This window comes from Amaranthus tricolor, chromosome 10 (assembly GCF_026212465.1).
Source record: "Amaranthus tricolor cultivar Red isolate AtriRed21 chromosome 10, ASM2621246v1, whole genome shotgun sequence".
NCBI lineage: Eukaryota > Viridiplantae > Streptophyta > Magnoliopsida > Caryophyllales > Amaranthaceae > Amaranthus > Amaranthus tricolor.
This window is the reverse complement of record NC_080056.1, coordinates 27,423,169-27,445,321: the sequence shown is the minus strand read 5'-3', so window position 1 is coordinate 27,445,321 and position 22,153 is coordinate 27,423,169.

Here is a 22,153-nt window from a genome sequence, read left to right as displayed (position 1 = left end):
TGATCATTCATCCTTGTTCATTCTTCATCGTTCAGTCTTCATTGATCATTGATCCTTGTTCATTCTTCATCGTTGATTCTTCATTGATCATTCATCCTTGTTCATTCTTCATCGCTCATTCTTCATTGATCATTCATCCTTGTTCATTCTACATCGTTCATTGTTCATTGATCAAAGATGCTTGTTCATTCTTCATCGTTCATTCATCATTGATCATTGATCCTTATTCATTCTTTATCGTTCATTCATCATTGATCATTGATCCTTATTCATTCTTCATCGTTCTTTCTTCATTGATCATTGGTCCTTGTTCATTCTTCATCGTTCATTCTTCACTGATCATTGATCCTTGTTCATTCTTCATCGTTCATTCTTCACTGATGATTGATCCTTGTTCATTCTTCATCGTTCATTCATCATTGATCATTGATCCTTACTCATTCGTCATCGTTCATTCTTCATTGATCATTAATCCTTTTTCATTCTTCATCGTTCATTCATCATTGATCATTGATCCTTATTCATTCTTCATCGTTCATTCTTCATAGATCATTGATTCTTGTTCATTCTTCATCATTCATTCTTCATTTATCATTGATCCGTATTCATTGTTCATCGTTCATTCTTCTTTGATCATTGATCCTTGTTCATTCTTCATCGTTCATTGTTCATTGATCATTGATCCTTGGTCATTCTCCATCGTTCATTCATCATTGATCATTGATCCTTGTTCATTCTTCATCGTTCATTCTTCATTGATCATTGATCCTTGTTCCTTCTTCATCGTTCATTCATCATTGATCATTGATCCTTGTTCATTCTTCATCGTTCATTCTTCACTGATCATTAATCCTTGTTCATTCTTCATCGTTCAATGTTCATTATTCATTGATCCTTGTTCATTCTTCATCGTTCATTCTTCATTGATCATTGATCCTTTTTAATTGTTCATCGTTCGTTCTTCATTGATGATTGATCCTTGTTCATTCTTCATCGCTCAATAATCATTAATCATTGATCCTTGTTCATTCTTCATTGATCATTAATCCTTGTTCATTCTTCATCGTTCATTCTTCATTGATCATTGATGCTTGTTCATTCTTCATCGTTCATTCTTCATTGATCATTCATCCTTGTTCATTCTTCATCGTTCAGTCTTCATTGATCATTGATCCTTGTTCATTCTTCATCGTTGATTCTTCATTGATCATTCATCCTTGTTCATTCTTCATCGCTCATTCTTCATTGATCATTCATCCTTGTTCATTCTACATCGTTCATTGTTCATTGATCAAACATCCTTGTTCATTCTTCATCGTTCTGACCAAAGTGGTCAAGGTTCGAATAGTCCAAATATTCCAGTCCAAGAATCCAACGTTAGGGAATTGATTTTGTCTAAATCCTTTTTCGAGATTACGCCTACAAGCTTTGGTATGCATGGTCCGAATATGTCCTCAAATGGTTGCACTTTGCTAAGCGTGACTAACTATTTCATTCATGAGACAGATTAAAGACATTAAATGGATCGGTTACAAGGAATTAATTCCAAACGGTTTTGGAATTCAAAGGGGCGTGTTTTTAAGGAGATTTAAAGCTGGTTTTTAATCTCATTTAAGAGGTATTATTAGGAGGTTTTGCTGGTTTAATTTCGTGAATAAAGAGGCTTGAATGAGGAGTTAATTCGTGGCAGTTACAAAGGCATTCAAGGACAGCTTTGAATGATGGTTTTGAACAGTTTTGGAAGGTTAATGGCTGGATGTTTTTGGAGTTAATTCTCCTTCATTTAAGCTCATTTGTTTAAGTTAAATTAAGGGTAGTAATGGGCATTAATTTGGACGGTTATGAGCCAATTAATAGGCCCTTTTATTTCAGTCTTGTTTTTAGAATATGTAAAGGCATTATTGAATGTAACTCAAGCTATATAAGGCTTGGAAATGATCAATGAAAATTCATTCAGAAATTTGCCAAAACAAAACCTTCACGTGTGTGAGTTCTAACTTTGCTAGGAGTTTAGCTAAGTTGTCAATCCAAGGTTGAGAGTTTCTCAATTTTGAAGAGTTCTAGTTTTGGTCGAGTGTTCCCAAAGCTTGATCTTAAGTAGTCGTTGTCTAGGTTGAGTGTTCCCTAAACACTTCTACACCCAAACAAGTGAGTGAGTGTTCCTCCTTGTTATATCCCCAAGTTAAGGGTGAGTGTTCCCCTAAACTTACTTGTTTCTTTCCAATTATCCTTCTAAAAAAACCTAACACACATTCCCACGTTTTATCCCATTTGTGAACGAAGTTTTTCAACTTAGTTTACACATCATTTGGCGTGTCAGATAGGGGGAGTTTTTCCATACACTTCCAAAGGGGTCGAATACCTACATATCATGGGAGAGAATCAAGATTTGAAAGTAGCTTTGGAAGCTCTAAATCGTTCCATTGCTAGTCAAGAAAGGTTGGCCGAAACTAATGCCAATCTACAAGGGAATTGATGTAAATGCTAATTCAAGACTTCCTAAATGATTAAGGAAGGAGAAGGACAAAAGAAAAGAAAGAAGAAGTAATTTGGACAGAATGTATATTTGAATGAAAATAGGACAACCAAAGCACAAGAACAAACTCAATGCAATAGTATTTAGGCTAGAGACAAGACAAACTCAATCTCCCCTAGTTTAATACTCAAGAACACACTCAAAGTATTAAAGAACTCTTGTTAACCTTGGACAAACACAAAGATAGGCAAGAAGAAAACACAAAGGTTGATTCATAAAACAAGTCTGAACTTTCATTCATGAATAGCTCTCTTTAAATAGAGTTACAACAGCAAAAGGAAGCTAAAAAGCAAGAGAAATTAAGGTGGGACGTCCAAGCATGGGGAACAAGCATTGGAACTCACAAAACAGCATTAAATAGCCTCCAAAGCATGCATTAGGCTGATTTAAGTTGTTCCCCAAGCATGCAGTAGCTAATTAATCAGATTTAAGTGGTAAAAAGACTTTAAAAAACATAACTAAACTTGGACCTATCAAAGTGACGTCCAACCAATATATATGTAGCTTCACTTAATCTTCAACCCAAGTTAGACATGTAACAAATTCAGATTTAAAAGGATTAAAACCAAGTACTTCAAGAACTAAAGCAATCGGCTCATGAGATAATGTATTTGATCTTGGATCATTCTCTCCTTCTTTTGAAGAGTTTGTCCTCAAACTTGAATCATCCAAGTACGGTGACAAATCGCCCACATTAAAAGTAGCACTAACACCCATCAACTCATCAGGAAGTTCAATCTTGTATGCATTATCATTTACCCTCTCAAGTACTTTAAACGGACCATCAGAACGAGGCATGAGCTTGTTTTTGCGAAGCTTCGGAAATCTCTCTTTTCTCAAATGAAGCCAAACCAAATCCCCAGGGTTAAATATGGGTTGTTTCCTTTTTTTGTTTGCTCTCTCTTGGTATTTTTTATTCATCTCCTCAATTCTTTTCTGATGTGATTATGCGTGGTAAGTAATGGATTCTGAAACGCACAAATACAATATGACTCAACCCAGTGATATTCCAAGATTGCTATGCAACGTCTGGACAAGAGTTGGCCTACCAAACCCCTTTTCTAGACAACGCCAGCAAACTCCGTTGATCAATCAAGGGAATATGCAACGTTCTTGGATGGAATGAAGTGTAATCTTGAAAATCTGATCAAGAGTTTACACGTTCAAGGAGGGTAAGCTGACCCTTAGAACCCCAATTGCAAGCAATTGACAAAAAAACTCAAACAATGAATTTTCTGGAAAATTTTCATTAACAACAACTTGTCTTTTACATTGGATTACCTACACTATTTATAAGGGTTAATCATCAAGGTAGGCTGAATACATGAGCTTAACGGTTCTAACGGTCAAATATTCCACGTGCTTAAACATGTGATTAACTATCATAACGGAAACAAACAACAAGGCTTTATAAGGCTACTGTGTTGTTGGTTGTCAACTGGGTGACCTTGGTCTCCAATTTCAGGCCTCCTCCAATGATTTCCAATAGGACTCTTGGGCCGTGGCAGCTAGGCCCGTGTGTAGAGATTCCATATTCACCCTCCACGTCATCCCAATGGTTCAGGTCGTGTCTGGTTGCGCCCTCCAAGGTAGCCTGGTCAGCTATTGACGTCAGTTCAGCTTGTTGGTCTGTACTGTCCAGTTTTGTAGGCCTATGTTCCTTTGCTGTTTTACGTAGCTGCATTTGGTTCTTCTTAATTAATTCATCCCTTCCTTGAATGCTTTGATTATATGGAAGGTCCTTCTTGCTTAATATTGAAGCTGGTTCTGAAACTGAATTTGATTCAGAGGTTTCAAGCTCACTTGTGTTGTTCATGTCATTGCTTGATTGTTCTTGGCTCTTGTTGTTGCATCTTGGGTCTTGATTTGGTTCAATCCCCTCTTCTTGAAAAGGAATTGTCCTCAATTCGGAGTCTTCATAGTATGGTGCAAGGTCACCAATGTTAAACGTAGGTGACACACCATAAGTGGCTGGCAAAGCAACAGTGTAGGCATTGTCTCCTGCTTGGGCTATAATCTGGAATGGACCATCTGCCCTTGGTTTCAATTTGTTGCTTCTTTGTTTGGGGAATCTTTCTTTGCGTAGATACACCCATACAAGGTCTCCAACTTTGAATTGTCTTCTTTCCTTGAATCCTTTGTCTGCATGCTGCTTGTATTTTTCATTGGTATGCATGATGTTTTGCTGGACTTGAGCATGTATCTGTTGAGCCGTTGTAAGCTGCTTCTCTGCATTCCACGTACCCCTGTCCTGCAATGGTAAACAAACTAGGGTAGTAGGGGTCAAAGGATTAAATCCATACACACATTCAAAGGGGGAGTACTTAGTTGTCATGCTTGGACACCTGTTGTATGCAAATTCAGCGTGTGCAAGCTTTTCATCCCAATCTTTTGTGTTCTTTTTAACCAATGTTCTTAGTATATTTCCCAGTGTTCTATTTGTTACCTCAGTTTGCCCATCCGTTTGAGGATGGTATGCGGTGCTAAATAACAATTTCGTGCCCATCATGGTCCATAGACTAGTCCAAAAATTGCTCAGAAATTTAGAGTCTCTATCACTCACAATGCTTTGGGGTATACCATGCAATCGTATTATTTCTTCAAAGTATAATTTGGCTATGTGTCTAGCATCACTAGTCTTGGTGCAAGGTATGAAATGTGCCATCTTTGAAAATCGATCTACTACTACCATCACAGCATCCTTTCCTCTAATGGTTCTTGGTAAGGCCACTACGAAGTCCATACTAATATGTTCCCAAGGGTGGCTAGCAACTGGTAAGGGTCTATATTCCCCTTTGTGAAAGGTCAATTTGGCTCTTATGCAAACCTCACATCTCAATATGTGCTTGCCCACTGTGCCTAGCATCTTAGGCCAAAAAAAATGTTGTGCTAGCATGTCTAACGTTTTTTGAATACCAAAGTGCCCTGCTAGTGTGCCCTCATGCACCTCTTTGACCAAAGTGTTCCTTAATGGTGATCTTGGTATGCATAGCCTATTGTTTTTGAACAAAAACCCATTTTGTATGTAGAACGGTCCCTGGGGTCTCTGTGTGCACTCCACATATTTGTCTCTTAATTCAGGATCCTCGAGGTATAAAGGTTTAATCATCTCAAAGCCTAAAATTTTGGCTTCTAATATGGCTAACAAATGATACCTTCTACTTAGAGCATCAGCTACAACATTAGCCTTCCCTGCCTTATACTTAGCTGAAAATGTAAAGGATTGAAGAAACTCTACCCATTTGCCATGTCTGGCATTCAACTTACTTTGCCCATTGATGTGTTTAAGTGATTCATGGTCTGAGTGTAGGATGAAAGGTTGGACTTTTAGGTAATGTGACCATGTCTCTAATGCTCTTACTATGGCGTAAAACTCTCTGTCGTAGGTAGAGTAATTAAGTCTACTCCCATTTAGTTTTTCACTAAAGTAGGCAACAGGTCTTCCTTCTTGGATTAGTACAGCTCCAATCCCTTTCCCACTAGCGTCACACTCAACTTCGAAAGGTTTAGTGAAATCGGGTAGTCTCAAAATGGGTGCCTTGCACATCAATTCCTTGATCTGTTCAAAGGCTTGTTGTGCTTCAATGGTCCACTCAAAGGTACCCTTTTTTGTGCATTCTGTTAAGGGTGACATGATAGAACTGAAATTCTTAATGAATCTTCTGTAGAATGAAGCTAATCCATGGAAAGATCTTACTTGTGTAATAGATGTAGGTGTAGGCCAGGTGCTAATTGCCTCTATCTTTATAGGGTCCACTTTGACTCCTTCCTTTCCAATTATAAATCCTAGAAAGTTTACCTCAGTCATCATAAAAGCACATTTCTCTAATTTTCCATAAAGTTGTTGTTTCCTTAAGGTTTCAAATAATTTTCTAAGGTGATCAAGGTGTTCATCTACAGTCACACTATAAATCAAGATGTCATCCAAGTATACTACCACAAATTTCCCAAGAAAAGGTCTTAGTACCTCGTTCATCAGTCTCATAAATGTGCTTGGGGCTCCAGTTAACCCAAAGGGCATTACCAACCACTCATATAGTCCATATTTGGTTTTGAATGCCGTTTTCCACTCATCACCTTCTCTCATCCTTATCTGGTGATAGCCACTTCTAAGATCAATCTTGCTAAACCAACATGCTCCTGCTAGTTCATCTAGCATATCATCTAGTCTAGGCATGGGAAATCTATATTTAACAGTAATGTTATTCACACTTCTGCTATCTACGCACATTCGCCATGATCCATCTTTTTTTGGAACTAGGAGTGTAGGTACAGCACAGGGACTCAGACTTTCCCTTACATATCCTTTGGCTAATAAATCTTCTACTTGTCTTTGTAATTCTCTAGCCTCAGTAGGATTTGTTCTGTAAGCTGGTCTATTAGGTATAGGTGCCCCTGGTATTAGGTCTATCTGATGCTCGATGCCTCTAATGGGTGGTAAACCTTGAGGTAAGTCATCTGGGAATACATCTTGGAATTCATCTATCAATTTTTGCACAATTGGGTGAATAGATGTGTGTGTAGAGGTTGACTCCTTGGTGAACATTATAAACACTATGTTCCCTGCTCTTAGCTCCCTGTCACACTCTTTCCTTCCTATTAAGTGTGTGGGTGATGGTTTAGCCTTAGTGGGTGGTATGGCCTTGTGAGGGGGTAGTGGCATTAACTCTTTAGTCTTACCCTCGTGTTTTAGGGAATATATGTTGGTGAAACCATTGTGGATAGTTTTCCTATCATGTTGCCATGGTCTCCCAAGCAACACATGACAAGCATCCATGGCTAAAACATCGCAAAGCACTTGGTCGTTATATGTGCCTATGCTAAAACTCACCAAGCATTGTTTACTAACCGTATTTCCCGTACTATCATCTAACCACCTTAATTTGTAAGGTCGAGGGTGAGGTTTAGTGGTCAATCCCAATGTTTTGACTAGTTCTTTGCTTACACAGTTGGATTCACTGCCTCCATCGATGATCAAATCACATAGCTTGTTCCCGATCTTACATTTTGTTTGAAAAATGTTTTCTCTTTGGTCTGAATTCTTGACCTGTGGGACTATATGAAGATTTCTTCTGATCAATAGATTGTGAAGCTCCTCCTCGGGGTAAACATGCTCTATGTCTTCCTCCTCCTCCTCACTCTCCTCAGTGGTATCTTCCATCTTTTCCAAGTATCCACGGCTGTTTACTCTAAAAGAACCATCATATTCATTTTCAGGTGTGGGTGGTAACTTGACTTCCTCCCCTTTTCCTTCTATGTGCACTAGCATAGCCCTTGGTCCCTTCCTACTATTGATTTCTTCCCATTCCCTTTGTGTGAAAGCTCGTGCATTGGGACAATTTCTCTTGTAGTGTCCATGCCCATGACACTTAAAACACATGATATCTTTAGGGTGTACTTCCTTATTCTTGCTAGCATTTGGTCTTTCTACATAAGGGTTGCTAGAGGCGTTGTAGGACTGTGCAGGTTTGGTGGGCATGAGACTTGGTGCAGCTGTTCTGCTACTGTGATTGGTATTCTGCGCAGGTGTCCTAAAGTTACTAAAGTCCTTGCCTTTGTTCAGTGTGTGTACCGCTTGTGTGACCCTTCTCCTTGCTGATTTCTCAAGTATCAAAGCACTATTACATGCTCCCTCATAGGTAAGGTTCTGCATCACCTCAATCTTCTCCCTTAGGTCTTCCCTCAACCCACTTAAGAACCTTCCGATCTTCATTTCCTCTGGTTCATTTATCTCACAAAGGACAGTCAACTTTTCTCCCTCTTGAATATACTCTGAAACTGACCTACTGCCCTGCCTAAGGTTGCTCCAGCTAGTGTACAGTTGCTGTTTGTAATTGTGTGGAATGTACTTCTTCCTAAGGTTTTTCTTAAGCTTTTCCCAAGTGCTGATTTTGGGTCTGTCCTCTCGTGTCCTTTGTTTCTGCACACCTTCCAACCAGGTTGCAGCTAGCCTAGTTAGCTTCACTTTGGCAATTTTGTATTGGTGATCTGGGTGTGTGTCCTTGTACTCAAAATATCTCTCCACTCCTTTTTCCCATTCAAGATACGTTTCTGGGTCATGTGAGGTACCATCAAAATCAAGCACATCAACTCTTAAGGTCTTGTCCTCTCTTGTGTTCTCAATGCTGGAATTCTGGTCGAGGTGTTGGGGTTGCTGAACTGGGTGTTGTGTAGCATTTTGTAAGGCTATAACAGCCAAACTCAATTGGTTGACAGTGTTTACTAATGCATCAAGTTTGTCATTGGTATCCATGATGATTTTTCGTATGAATGCAATACCTCACAGGTATACAAGAGAAAATGAATGCAACAGTTCTGCTTTATCAATGAAATGGATTCTGTGTTCAATCACTTTTCAAAATAGCAACAATGACCTTGGCACCAAAATGAATTACTGATTGATTTCTTGATTTATTAATGTTTTATAGTCAAACATACAAAGAAGATATCAATTTGCACGGATGAAAATCACACAAATCAGGATTTAAAGTAGGTTGTTCGTTTGTATTTTTATTATGTGATATGCAGTCACCAATGATCAATTTGTAAGCAAAAATGTAATGACAATATGAATGCAGTCCCTTACTTGACAAATCAAAATGAAATTTATTCAAATTCTTGCAAATACGAAGAACAAATTGTAATGAACGCAGAAACTCCCTCAAGAACTAGTTCTTTAGGGTTTCAGAATGATTTTTGTAAATGTCAGTCAATATATGAACGAAATCACAACCAAATTCAATTGAAATGCATCGAATTATATCTAAGAACATTAATTCATAAAGCAATTAAACAAAAGAAAAGAAACAACCGTAGTTTGCAGATATTTCCACTGAATCGAACACGAACAAACAAAATCGCCCTTTTCTTCTGAAATTTGATTTCTCCGATCATTCAGTCATGATGTTGAGAACTCGTTTCTACAGATGAATGCGAATGAAAATCAATCCCTACTCGTCCTTGCTCGAAATTTGTAGAGATTCGCCACTGAAATCGATCACGAACAAAAATCGCCCTAGTTCTCTGAAATCTTGATTCTCTGATTGTTCAGGCAAGATGTTAAAAATTCGACTTCTCCAATGAATGGGAATGAAATTCAAGCCCTACACATCCTTGCTCTGATACCAATTGATGTGATTATGCGTGGTAAGTAATGGATTCTGAAACGCACAAATACAATATGACTCAACCCAGTGATATTCCAAGATTGCTATGCAACGTCTGGACAAGAGTTGGCCTACCAAACCCCTTTTCTAGACAACGCCAGCAAACTCCGTTGATCAATCAAGGGAATATGCAACGTTCTTGGATGGAATGAAGTGTAATCTTGAAAATCTGATCAAGAGTTTACACGTTCAAGGAGGGTAAGCTGACCCTTAGAACCCCAATTGCAAGCAATTGACAAAAAAACTCAAACAATGAATTTTCTGGAAAATTTTCATTAACAACAACTTGTCTTTTACATTGGATTACCTACACTATTTATAAGGGTTAATCATCAAGGTAGGCTGAATACATGAGCTTAACGGTTCTAACGGTCAAATATTCCACGTGCTTAAACATGTGATTAACTATCATAACGGAAACAAACAACAAGGCTTTATAAGGCTACTGTGTTGTTGGTTGTCAACTGGGTGACCTTGGTCTCCAATTTCAGGCCTCCTCCAATGATTTCCAATAGGACTCTTGGGCCGTGGCAGCTAGGCCCGTGTGTAGAGATTCCATATTCACCCTCCACGTCATCCCAATGGTTCAGGTCGTGTCTGGTTGCGCCCTCCAAGGTAGCCTGGTCAGCTATTGACGTCAGTTCAGCTTGTTGGTCTGTACTGTCCAGTTTTGTAGGCCTATGTTCCTTTGCTGTTTTACGTAGCTGCATTTGGTTCTTCTTAATTAATTCATCCCTTCCTTGAATGCTTTGATTATATGGAAGGTCCTTCTTGCTTAATATTGAAGCTGGTTCTGAAACTGAATTTGATTCAGAGGTTTCAAGCTCACTTGTGTTGTTCATGTCATTGCTTGATTGTTCTTGGCTCTTGTTGTTGCATCTTGGGTCTTGATTTGGTTCATTTTCTTTACTTGCTCACAGGTTTTTTGAAAGGTTTCCACCCTCTTTTTTGCATCTTTTTCTACCATATTAGTTTTCAGCAAGGGAATCAAATCAACAGGCACAAATGGATTCACTCCATACACTACTTCAAAAGGAGAACGAGAAGTAGTTAAAGAATGAGCCCTATTGTAAGCAAACTCCGCATGGGCTAGTTTCATGTCCCAATCTTTCTGCGTTTTGCTCACAAGACCACGTAACAAAGCACCCAAAGTTCTATTTGTCACCTCTGTTTGCCCATCAGTTTGGGGATGATGAGAGGTGCTAAATAGTAACTTGGTACCAACCAACTTCCATAGGGTCCTCCAAAAGTGACTTAAAAACTTGGAGTCCCTATCCGAAACTATACTTCGAGGAATGCCATGTAGTTTGACAATTTCCTTGAAGTACAATTCAGCCACTTTTACTGCATCATCTGTTTTATTACAAGCTACAAAATGAGCCATTTTGGAAAATCTATCTACCACCACCATAATGCTATCTCTACCCCTTTGAGTCCGCGGTAGCCCAACAATGAAATCCATGCTAACACTTTCCCAAGGAGAATCTGGAACAGGTAATGGAGTATAAAGCCCCTTTGTGAAATGCCCTTTTGACTTTTGACATGTAGCACATCTCTCCACAACTAAAGTAACATCCCTGATCATCCTTGGCCAATAGAAATGCTCACCAAGAATATCAAGAGTCTTTTGAATGCCAAAATGACCAGCCAATCCACCACTATGAACTTCTCTTACCAACAATTCACGAATGCCACTTTTAGGAACACACAACTTGTTACCTTTAAAAAGATAACCATCTTGATCAACGTAATCTTTCGATGGCTTTGGAAATTCATTAGCAAAATCAGGATCATCTTTGTAATACTCCTTGAGTTGTTCAAAACCCAAAACCTTAGCATCCACCATAGAAAGCAAGTATGCTCTTCGAGATAAAGCATCAGCTACAATATTACTTTTTCCATCTTTATATTTGGAGCTAAAGGTAAATGATTGAAGAAATTCTACCCACTTTGCATGTCTTTTATTAAGTTTTTGTTGCCCATTTATGAATTTTAAAGCCTCATGATCAGAATGAAGAACAAAGGGTTTTGGTCTAAGGTAATGAGACCAATGATCAAGAGCTCTAACGATGGCATAAAATTCACGATCATAAGTAGAGTAATTCAATTTAGCCTCACTTAACTTCTCACTAAAGAAACTTACTGGCTTCTTTTCTTGAATAAGGACAGCCCCTATTCCAACCCCACTTGCATCACACTCTACTTCAAACACGTTGTTAAAATCAGGGAGAACAAGTATAGGTGCATTGCAAAGCATGTATTTGACTTTATCAAAAGCCCTTTGAGCATTTTCAGTCCATTCAAATTCACCCTTTTTTGTTAACTCGGTAATGGGAGCCATAATAGAAGAGAAGTTTCTAATGAACCGCCTATAGAAAGAAGCAAGCCCATGAAAACTCCTTACCTCATGCACATTGGTTGGAGCCAACCAAGACTTAACTGCCTTAACCTTTTCTGGATCTACTTGCACTCCTTCTCTAGTCACAATGTATCCCAAAAATGACACACTAGGGGTCATGAAAAAACACTTCTCAAGCTTTCCATACAACTTTACTTCCCTCAATTTTTCAAACAACCTCTTCAAATGCACCATATGGTCTTCATTGTTTTTACTATACACTAGAATATCATCCAAGTAAACAACAACAAAATTATTAAGAAAAGGACGGAGAACCTCATTCATTAACCTCATGAAAGAACTTGGAGCATTGCAAAGCCCAAATGGCATCACTAACCACTCATATAACCCTTGTTTTGTTTTAAAAGCAGTTTTCCATTCATCCCCTTCCCTTATTCTCATTTGATGATAACCACTCCTTAAATCTATTTTTGAAAAGACTAAGGCTCCACTTAATTCATCAAGCATATCTTGCAACCTAGGCATAGGAAAACGGTATTTGATGGTTATGTTATTTATGGATCTACTATCTACACACATTCTCCAAGTGCCATCTTTCTTAGGCACTAAAAGGGCAGGGACAGCACAAGGACTAAGACTTTCTCTCACGTAGCCCCTTTCAATCAACTCACTCACTTGCCTCTCAAGCTCTTTACTTTCCTCGGGGTTACATCTATAAGCAGCTTTATTTGGCAAAGGTGCTCCAGGAATCAAGTCAATGGCGTGCTCAATGCCTCTTATTGGTGGGAGGCCCTTGGGCAAGTCATTTGGAAATACATCTTTGTACTCTTCTAATAACTCATTTAAGGAAGATGAGTTATCACAAGAAGTACTAATCTGATCTTTGGTCCTTAGAACCAAAGCATAACCACCACCATATTCATCCACTATTTTTTCAAACTCATTACATGTTACAAGATAGTTGCTTTTGTCTTTTTCTTTCTTAGCAACTTTAGGGGGTAAGGGAATTAATTTGACTTTTCTACCATCTTTTTTTGTTACAATATACTCATTACTTTTTCCTCTATGCTCCGAATTGTGATCAAATTGCCATGGTCTTCCAAGCAGCAAGTGACAAGCATCCATGGGAATTACATCGCACCATCTTTCATCTTCAAAGCCTCCAATAGAATAAGAAACCAAAGCTTGCTTCCTCACCCTTATTCCAGTGCTATCATTCAACCAATTCAACTTGTAAGGTTCTTCATGATCTCTAGTAGCTAACTTCAGCTTACTCACAACTTCAGATGATACTACATCAGTTTGTGCACCACTATCAACTATAACATTGCAAGTCTTCTCTCCAATTTTGCATCTAGTATGAAACAAATTGTGGCGTTGCTTCAAATCAGCTTGTGGCTCACTAAATAGCACTTTTCGAACCACCATCATATTGTACTCATCTTCTGGTTGTATTTCCTCCTCATAATCATCCTCCAAATCTTCCACTTCATTTGCCACAAAATTATACATTTTTTCCTCTTCATCCATAATAGCACACTGAGTAGATGTTAAAATAGCCTTGCTAGGACATTCACTAGCAATATGTCCTCTTCCATGACATTTAAAACATTTCCTCCTTGTTGCAAGTTCACTAGGCGACACAACAGCCTTTTCTTTTGATTTTTCGCTTATAAAACTAGATGGGAAAGCCTTACTTTGAAAAGTACTCCCTTTTGAGTTGGAAGGAGTAAACTTCGAAGTACCTTTGTAAGGAAACTTAGGCTTTTCCTTCTCTTTCTCTTCCTTGGATTGTGCTTCATATTTCAAAGCCAATTTGCAAACATCACTAAAAGAAGCATAATGAGTAACTTCCACTTTTCTACAAATATTTTTGGACAGCCCTTTAATGAAACGAGCAATTTTAAAGGCTTCCTTCTCTTGCAAATCACAAATCAAACATAGTTTTTCAAACTCTCTAATGTATTCTTCCACACTCATCTCATTTTCTTGTGAAAGATGTGTAAGTTTCAAGTATTGCTCCTGCTCATACTCCTTACTCACCCATTTATCCCTCATCTTTTTTTTAAATTTTTCCCAAGAGTCCATTTTATTTTTTCCTTCTCTTCTTCTATTTGCTTTAACATTTTCGTACCATAAGGCAGCAAGTTTAGTGAGTTTAAGAACAGCAAGCTTAAACTTCTTTTTATCATCATACTCCTTATATTCAAACACGGTTTCAATTTGCCTTAGCCAATCAAGAAATGATTCGCTATCATGACCTCCATCAAATTCTGGAAGATCAATTCTAAGCCCCCTATCTTCATCAAAAGATTTATAATTATTTCCACTACTAGAATCCTCATTTTCAATCTCACCAATTTTTCTTGTAGCTTTTAAAAGCATATCAGCCATAGCATCCATTCTTGTATCTTGCTTTTGTTTTTCAATCTCACGCTCTTCATTTTTTTCCTCCATTCTTTCTAACCTCAAATTGATTGATCTCAATAGCTCAGCGAGGTTTTCTTCAGCCATAGTTTTTTTTTTTTTTTTTTTTTTTTTTTTTTTAAAAAAAACGAAAAACCGAAAGCAACACAACAGCAAGTCTGATATTTTGTGTTTATTTTGAATGAATTAACACTTTGAAACACTCTTTAAAATACCAAAGCTCTGATACCAAATGATGTAAATGCTAATTCAAGACTTCCTAAATGATTAAGGAAGGAGAAGGACAAAAGAAAAGAAAGAAGAAGTAATTTGGACAGAATGTATATTTGAATGAAAATAGGACAACCAAAGCACAAGAACAAACTCAATGCAATAGTATTTAGGCTAGAGACAAGACAAACTCAATCTCCCCTAGTTTAATACTCAAGAACACACTCAAAGTATTAAAGAACTCTTGTTAACCTTGGACAAACACAAAGATAGGCAAGAAGAAAACACAAAGGTTGATTCATAAAACAAGTCTGAACTTTCATTCATGAATAGCTCTCTTTAAATAGAGTTACAACAGCAAAAGGAAGCTAAAAAGCAAGAGAAATTAAGGTGGGACGTCCAAGCATGGGGAACAAGCATTGGAACTCACAAAACAGCATTAAATAGCCTCCAAAGCATGCATTAGGCTGATTTAAGTTGTTCCCCAAGCATGCAGTAGCTAATTAATCAGATTTAAGTGGTAAAAAGACTTTAAAAAACATAACTAAACTTGGACCTATCAAAGTGACGTCCAACCAATATATATGTAGCTTCACTTAATCTTCAACCCAAGTTAGACATGTAACAAATTCAGATTTAAAAGGATTAAAACCAAGTACTTCAAGAACTAAAGCAATCGGCTCATGAGATAATGTATTTGATCTTGGATCAGGAATCTTGCTGCCTTAATGGCAAGACTCCTGAACGAGCAAGATAGGAGAGATCAAAACGAGGAACCTCCACCTAGGAGGGAAGATAGGAGTCTCAAAGTAGATGTCCCTGCCTTTGATGGGTCGCTTGATCCAGAAAAGTACTTGGAATGGGAGAAATCCTTGGAAAGGTACTTTGAATACAAAGACATTCAAGAGGAAGTACAAAAATACAAGATAGCCAAAGTCAAGCTGAAAGGCTATGGTGATAGTTGGTTGCAAGGAGAACAAAGGGGGCATACCCTTAGGGGGAAAGCTTCCATCTCTACTTGGAGGAAATTGAAGAAAAGGATGAGGGATCGCTTTATTCCTCACAATTACAAACAAAGTCAATATGTAAAGTGGAGTACTTTACAACAAAGAGGCGACCCAGTTGAAGATTACATAAAGGAGTTTGATAGACTCGCCATTGTGTGTGAAGTCACAGAAAATGAAGAGCTCAAGTTGGGGCGTTTTATTGCTGGTTTGGATCAAGAATTGCAAGAGAAGCTTGAAGGTTACACCAACTTAACCTTTGTGGAAGCTTGTAAACTTGTGGTGAAATTCGATGCTAAGAGGAAGAAGAAGAAGTCTACTTTCATTCCTCAAGTGGTTCGAAAACCTACCTTTCCTACCAAGGAGGGGTCTAGTCTTGTCAAACCTAATGATCCACCTAGGAAGGACAAGAAGGACTTCAAACTTAGTGACATTGTATGTTACAAGTGTGGAGGAAGAGGGCATTTCAAGAAAGATTGTCCAAATTCAAGGGCCTTAACTATGCAAGAGGTGAAGCTCATTGCCAACCAAACTATAGATTGGGAAGAGTTTGAAGATGAAGAAGGGGAGGCCGTGGGTGAAGATGAAGAGGAGGACCAATGCTTTCCAGAAGAGGAGGCCAAGCAAAGCCTAGTGGTGAGGAGGGCGTTGCAAGCCCAAGTTGAGGAGCCCATAGCACCTCAAAGACAACACATTTTCATCAGCAAGTGCAAGGTTGAAGGCGAGGTATGTGATTTGATTATTGATAGTGGGAGTGAGGCAAATACGGTTTCTAAAACTCTAGTAACCAAACTTGGTCTTACAACTACAAATCATCCAAATCCTTATAAGTTGAGTTGGTTAGATTCGAATTCCAGCACGGGGGTTAGAAAACAAAGCATGGTTAGTTTTTCCATTGGTTCTTATCATGATTCTCAATTATGTGATGTTGTGTCTATGGATGCTTGTCATATTTTACTTGGTAGACCATGGCAAACTGATCGAAAATCTGTCCATGATGGTTATCATAATACTTACACTATAACTCACCAAGGAAAACAAAAAAAAATTACATCCCTTACCACCCCCACGTTTTTCACAAAGAATTAAACAATCTAAGGAGGTGTCATTGCTCACTCTTAAAGAATTTGAGAGGGAGATTGATGGTGAGAATGAGGTGTATCTGTTGTATTCTAAAGAAGTCCATGAAAAATTTGTGAGTCAAAACCCTAAATTGGCTCAATTGATTAAAGACTTTGAAGATGTTTTTCCTGATGAGTTACCTAATGGGTTACCACCTTTAAGAGGTATTGAACATCAAATTGATCTTATTCCTGGTGCTCCTTTGCCTAACAAACCCGCCTATAGATGTAATCCTTTGGAGACTAAGGAGTTGCAAAGACAAATAGAGGAGTTGATGAGTATGGGGTATGTGCGTGAGTCTATGAGTCCTTGTGCTGTTCCTGCTCTTTTGGTTCCTAAAAAGGATGGTACATGGCGTATGTGTATTGATAGTAGGGCTGTCAATAACATTACTATCAAGTACAGGTTTCCTATCCCAAGGCTTGATGACATGCTTGATGAGTTGAGTGGCTCTAATATCTTTTCTAAAGTTGATTTGAGGAGTGGCTATCATCAAATTCGAATGAGGGAAGGAGATGAATGGAAGACTGCTTTCAAGACCAAGCATGGGTTGTACGAGTGGCTTGTTATGCCATTTGGACTCACCAATGCTCCTAGCACTTTCATGAGATTGATGAATGAAGTGTTGAGGCCTTTTCTAGGCAAGTTCGTGGTGGTGTATCTTGATGACATCCTCATCTATAGCAAGCGTGAAGATGAACATTTGTTACATTTATTGGAAGTTTTCACTGTATTAAGAAAGCAAAAATTGTATGGAAAACTTGAGAAATGTAATTTTATGCTATATGAGGTCACTTTTCTTGGTTACATTATTTCAGGTGAAGGTGTGAAAGTTGATCCAAGCAAGATTGAGGCTATTCAATCATGGCCTAGTCCCAAGACACTCACGGAGGTGCGCTCATTCCATGGGTTAGCTTCCTTTTATAGGAGGTTCATTCGCAATTTCAGCACTCTCATGGCTCCTATAACTGAGTGCACAAAGAAGGGCTCGTTTGAGTGGACTCCCCAAGCTCAAAAGGCCTTTGAGGAGGTCAAAGAGAAGATGTGCAACACTCCAATCCTAGCACTTCCAGATTTCTCAAAGCCATTTGAAGTTGAGTGTGATGCAAGTGGGAGGGGAATTGGTGCCGTTTTGATTCAAGAAGGGCGTCCTATTGCCTATTTTAGTGAGAAGTTGAGTCAAGGCAAGCTGAACTATTCCACCTATGACAAGGAGTTCTATGCAATGGTGAGGGCTCTAGATCATTGGTCACATTACTTGAGGCCACAACCATTCATCCTACATTCTGATCATGAGTCTTTAAGATTCATTCATGGCCAAAAGAAGCTAAATTCGAGGCATGCTAAGTGGGTGGAGTTCTTGCAAACATTTAACTTTTCCTCTAAATACAAGAGTGGGAAAGCTAATATTGTTGCGGATGCCTTATCTAGAAGACATTCTCTACTTGGAGTGGTGGAAGCTAAGATCCTTGGGTTCGATTTGATCAAGGAGTTCTATAAAGAAGATGATGATTTCAAGCCTATTTTGGAGAGGTGCGTGAATGGAGTCTATGATCTTTTTTCCTTACAAAATGACTTTCTTTTTAAGGGAAATAGATTATGCATTCCTAAGTGTCCTATTCGAAGTCTATTGATCCATGAGGCTCATGGAGGTGGACTAGCCGGTCACTTTGGAGTTCAAAAGACCATGGAGCTTCTTCAAGCTCATTTCTATTGGCCTAACATGCTAGCTACTGTCCATCATGTGGTGGCTCGTTGTTCTACTTGTCAAAGGGCCAAGATGGTGTTTCAAAAGGGTCTCTACAAGCCTTTGCCTATTCCAGAAAGACCTTGGGAAGATGTGAGTATGGACTTTATTGTGGCTTTACCTAGAACTCAAAGAGGTAAGGACTCAATCATGGTGGTGGTAGACCGTTTCTCTAAGATGGCTCACTTCATTCCTTGTCACAAAACTGAAGATGCAATGAAGGTGGCTAAGCTTTATTTTGATGGGATTGTGAGATTCCATGGAGTCCCAAGGACTATTGTTTCTGATAGGGACACAAAATTTCTAAGTCACTTTTGGAAATCCTTGTGGCGCCTAATGGGGACTAAATTGCTATTTTCGACCTCTCATCATCCTCAAACTGATGGACAAACGGAGGTGGTCAATAGGGTGCTAGGTTCTTTGCTTAGGACCTTGGTTAGTAAGAGCACCAAAGATTGGGATGTTAAGCTAGCTCACGCTGAGTTTGCTTATAATAGGACCCCTAGTACTACCACAAAGTATTCTCCTTTTGAGGTGGTCTATGGTTCCAATCCTTATGTTCCTATTGATCTTATTGCTCTTCCTCAAGACAAATTCGTGCATGGAGGTGCCAAGGAGCAAGCTGAATTTATGATCAAAGTCCACAAGGAGGTAAGAAAGAATATTGAAAAGGCAAATGAAATCTACAAGAAGCAAGCCAACAAGCGCGTCAAAAACGTGAGAAGCTTTGAGGTTGGTGACTTGGTGTGGATTTACATGAGGAAAGAAAGGTTTCCTAATCAAAGGAAAAACAAGCTCATGCCCCGAGCCGAAGGTCCATTCGAAGTGGTGGAAAAGATAAACAACAATGCCTACAAAGTTGATTTGGGAGGTAAGTATGGCATTTCAAGCACGTTCAATGTGGGAGATCTAGCACCATACTATGATGATGAAGAATTGAGGGCAATTCCCATTGAAGAAGGGGAGGATGACCAAAGTGGTCAAGGTTCGAATAGTCCAAATATTCCAGTCCAAGAATCCAACGTTAGGGAATTGATTTTGTCTAAATCCTTTTTCGAGATTACGCCTACAAGCTTTGGTATGCATGGTCCGAATATGTCCTCAAATGGTTGCACTTTGCTAAGCGTGACTAACTATTTCATTCATGAGACAGATTAAAGACATTAAATGGATCGGTTACAAGGAATTAATTCCAAACGGTTTTGGAATTCAAAGGGGCGTGTTTTTAAGGAGATTTAAAGCTGGTTTTTAATCTCATTTAAGAGGTATTATTAGGAGGTTTTGCTGGTTTAATTTCGTGAATAAAGAGGCTTGAATGAGGAGTTAATTCGTGGCAGTTACAAAGGCATTCAAGGACAGCTTTGAATGATGGTTTTGAACAGTTTTGGAAGGTTAATGGCTGGATGTTTTTGGAGTTAATTCTCCTTCATTTAAGCTCATTTGTTTAAGTTAAATTAAGGGTAGTAATGGGCATTAATTTGGACGGTTATGAGCCAATTAATAGGCCCTTTTATTTCAGTCTTGTTTTTAGAATATGTAAAGGCATTATTGAATGTAACTCAAGCTATATAAGGCTTGGAAATGATCAATGAAAATTCATTCAGAAATTTGCCAAAACAAAACCTTCACGTGTGTGAGTTCTAACTTTGCTAGGAGTTGATGCAAAACTAAGACTGAATGTAGTCTTTGTTATGCAAAGATCAATGTGGAATCAAATTATGGCCCAAATACTCACGTATAATCTCAAACTAATCAATGTAAACAAGCCCAGAACACTTAGAACAACCAAGAAGATGCTTCTTGATTTTCAGACGTGTGGGTTACTGGACGTTGTTCTAACCCTTACACTATCCTAAGGAGTATGCAAGGCAAGGACTATTGTTCCTTGTATAGAATGCTTCCCTGAGATTATAGGTTTGCCTGAAAACCTATGAATTCCCCGGCCAAAGAATAACTATTCCTTGAAACAAGTTTGCAAACAAACTCGAAACAAACAAACACTTGTCTGAACAATGAAACTCTGATTTTATTCTCAATATCAAAACGCGACCCCAAATACATGAGAGTCCTAGTTATTTATAGAGTTTTTACATCTCAAAATAGCCGTTACCAGGGCTGCCTAAGACACGTGGCAAATAACTAACAAAACAGAAAGTTAAAACAAGGCCAACACTTAGCCAAAAAAACAGATGTTCTTTTCTTCTGACCAGGTGATACAAATATGGTATCAAAGACTAGGAACAGTACCAAGGACCTGAAGGAACAAGACAGTGAGTTGGACTTTTCATCAACGCCAATTGCACATGGAACACAAGGGACCCCCATGGGGCCTAAAAACACCTAGCAAGACCAAGGAAGCCAAGAACATAATAAGGAACAGCAGCCAGGTCCCAACAGAACAGACAGACTCTAAGAACAGAGCCACAGAGCCATCTGGCGAACAGCTGACCTTGGTGAACCGCCTCAGATCAGACCGGGAACACGTGGACCAAGAGGAGGGCTGGATTGGCATCTCCCCACATGGGCCTAGCCATCAAGGACCAAGGGTCTTGCTAACAGTACACCAGGAGGACAGTAGAGCAAGCTAAAGGAGGCCCAGTCGCCAGTTTGTAAATATCAGAATTTGGCGAAGCCTTTCTGTTTGTTTCTGTTTTAAGTAGTTAGCCACGTGTATTTGTTAGTTAATTGTAACGGCTAGTTTAGGATCCAAAGCCTATAAATATATGGGCTCTCATTGTAATAAGAGACGCTTGTACATTGATTTGAGTTTGAATACACTTGAGGTATTTTTCAGAAAAAAGGATTTTTTCTGTTTTTGAAGTTTGTTTACAAACTTCATCAAAGGGTTGTGGAGCAACCTTTTGGCCGGAGGGAAGGAGAATCACGGAGTGGTTTGAATTCTCAAAAGCACCCAGCAATCAAGGGTTCATAATCCTTGCATTGTTTCTATCCTAGTCCATCCATAGTTCACGTTCAAAGTGGCTGTTTCCCCCTCATCAGAAAAACAAGAAACTCTTTCTTGGTCTGTTTGTGTGAGTCAGTGAATGTGTTCATTGGATTTCTGAGTGTTTGAGTGTTCCCTTGATCAAGATAATTGACTTATCTTCATCCTTGCACTACACCCAACAATTCTCACCCTTGAACACGCATCAAATTGGTATCAGAGCCCAGCCACGAATTGGGCAAAGGCTGCACATATTGAAGTTCTGAAGAAAGAGGTTTCATTATTTCTGGGCATTTCAGAAGGAAGAAGCGTTGGGCGATTTTGAAGCATCGTGGAATTTTTCAATCAATCATTGAATTCACGACATTCAGGGAGTGATCTTCCTATTTCATTTTCATGGTCATTCATTTGTTTTTCATTAATTCGTATTGTCATACACAGAACATTTATTAAATTTCTGAGATTGGGATTCTTGCATTTGCGACCTTGCATACATTTCTTAATCATCTTTGTTGTGCATTGCTGGTATCATAGCTGTCTCTGGTCGAGTGGATATGACCATGGAGGAAAGATTTGGGATGTTAGAGGAAAATATGAGATTAGTCATGCAAACCTTGAATCAGTTGAGGATCGACCAT